Raw genomic sequence first — 2,500 nt, forward strand, 5'->3', positions numbered from 1 at the left:
GCTTCCCGGGGGGGGGGTTCCCCCCAAAACAGGGGGGTCCCCAAAACCTCCCCACCCCTTACAGCCAAAGGGGGACACCCCCAACCGGCAAAAAAAATTGCGTTATAATTTTTTTTTTTTTGCGGAACACCCCAAAAATTCCTTTCCCAAAAAGGGGAAAAAAAATTTTTTTTGGGGCCCCAAGGGCCCTAGAAACCCAGTAAAAACCAAATTGCTTAAGGGGCCCCCTTTAATTTTGGCGCAGCGGTTTTGGGCGCTTTGTGTTGTTTTTTTTTTTGTGTGTGTGTGTGTGTTGTGGGTGTGTGTGTTGTTTTTTTTTTTTTTTTTTTTTTTAAATAATATATAATATATATATAATAATATTTTTATAAAATATTTTTTAAATATATTTATATATATATATATATTATATATATAATATATTATATATATACCCAAAGAGGAGAGAGGGGAGAAAAGAGAGAAGAGGGGAGAGAGAGGGAAAAAAAGAGAAGAGAAAAGAAGGGGAGGAAGAGAGAAGAGAAGAGAGAGAGAGAGGGTGGGGGATATACCCCCTTTTTTTCACAATGTGACTTCAAGCCTTTTCCCCACAGATTGAGGTCCGACCCACCGGGACTTTTGGGAGAAGACCCCCCTTGAAGATCGCCGGCGCCAAAGGATGGACAAGGGCAGTTGCGCTCAAACTGGCGAACCCGAGGGCGAACCCTCGACTTCATTCTTCGTCCCCGGGGTCCGGGTCAATTGCGTTTTTTTGTGGTTTCTTTTTCTGTTTCACACGCGCGCGAATGTCATCTTTTTATATTTTTTAATTTGAAAGTATCTTTTTCTGATGAAAAATTTAACTTTATAAAACATAAGCCTTTTTCAAAAAAAAAATCATGTTCAATTACCCCAAGTACAGAGCCCAATCAACGGGGGGGGTTTCAGCTTTTCAATTCTTTCGTCGTTGCATTATTTTTCATTTCTTCAACGGCCGGATCCACCCACGTGCCAGTAATCACGACGGAGGCACCTCCTCACTCCCGATGGGACCCCCCGTGATGACGGTGGGGCAGGATATCTAACTTACTCCGAAACTTCAGGGTGGTCACCCTCATTTTAGTTGCTTTTATAGATACTTTATACGTTTGTCAAGAATGAAGAGGCAGTCGTGTTGCTAGAAAGGGATGGGGCTTCTGAAGAATATTTGGTTTTTTTTATGGGGAAGTATAAACCATTTGGCCTCAATAAAAAGCAAATTCTCTTGGTAACCCCAAATGATGTCAGTGCCAATATACAAGATGTCTTTTCCAAAATGTAGACAATAAAAGACGTTTTTTTAAATGTATATAGAACAAAAAAATTAAATACCGAAAAAAAAATTAACTCTTTTTGATCCAACGGGGGGCGGGGGCGTGGGTCAAGGCTGCGTCCCTTTGAATCACGTGGACGCGCTCATGACCTGTCTCGGCTCGGAGTATCGCTTCAGGGGGTTAAAAACCCAGAACGGTACGGTGTGTAGAACCCCGGGCCCAAATCCGACAGATCCTATCGAAACACAATAAGTCCCACTGGTACAGAATGTTTATGTTAGAGCCACGCGAGGGAAACACACACCGGGTGGGGAACTGGGGGATGTAGGGTTTATTTTTCAGGGGTGATCTGGACGGTTTCGAAACGGTAAGTCTTAAAAATTTAACAGGAGCAGTATGAGAGGAAAAAATTGCTAGTATTCTAATTACGTGTCTACGGGGAGAAAAAGCGCCATAGGTAGGTCTGAAAGTTGAAAAGAAACAATCGGCGGGGCACGAAGGGTACAGGAACCTAAGCATGGTTGGGGTTTTTTCACCGGTATATCTACTGCCATAATTTCCCCCAGAAGAGAAAGACTCACATAATACTCCGTAAAAGAGGGGCCAAGGGTTTCCCTACAAATTTCCCCTTTTATGAACCCAAAGGGCCCCTCAACAGAATCGTGGGGGCAGTAGCTTTGAGGAACCGTTGAAGAGGAGGGTTTTCTTCTGAAGACACAATCACAGCAAACAACTTTAGCAAGAAGCCCCTTCATGAGGCCCAGAGATAACTTTTTCCCCCATAGGGGGGCAGTGGATGGAACGGAAGGTGGCTATTGCTAATCAGTTTAGGATAAATTTTGGCGGTTAGCCAGTATGAATATCTTGGGAACACAATGATGGAAAGCGTGAGAAAAAGCGTGTCGAAGAGTCTGCAAAAAAGCAGAACGGCCTACTCTCGTGTATCTGTGGGAAAATATTGATCAAACAGATATCCGAGAGAAAAAAGAAGAGAAGAAATCCACCAGCAAATCAGTTGCAGTTTCGGAGCAACAAAAGAACCCCAAAAATCCCGGGGTTCCCAACCTGCTAATAAAAGGTAAAAAAGGCCCCAGGGGAAAATGTCCCGGCTTTAATTTTTTAAAAATTTTCAGGGGTTTTTTAAAAATTTAGGGGGAAGGGAAGAAAACCTTTTAAAAAAAGGTTCCAGGGGGAAAACCCAAAAAAAA

This window comes from Penaeus monodon, unplaced genomic scaffold (assembly GCF_015228065.2).
Source record: "Penaeus monodon isolate SGIC_2016 unplaced genomic scaffold, NSTDA_Pmon_1 PmonScaffold_8841, whole genome shotgun sequence".
Taxonomy (NCBI): domain Eukaryota; kingdom Metazoa; phylum Arthropoda; class Malacostraca; order Decapoda; family Penaeidae; genus Penaeus; species Penaeus monodon.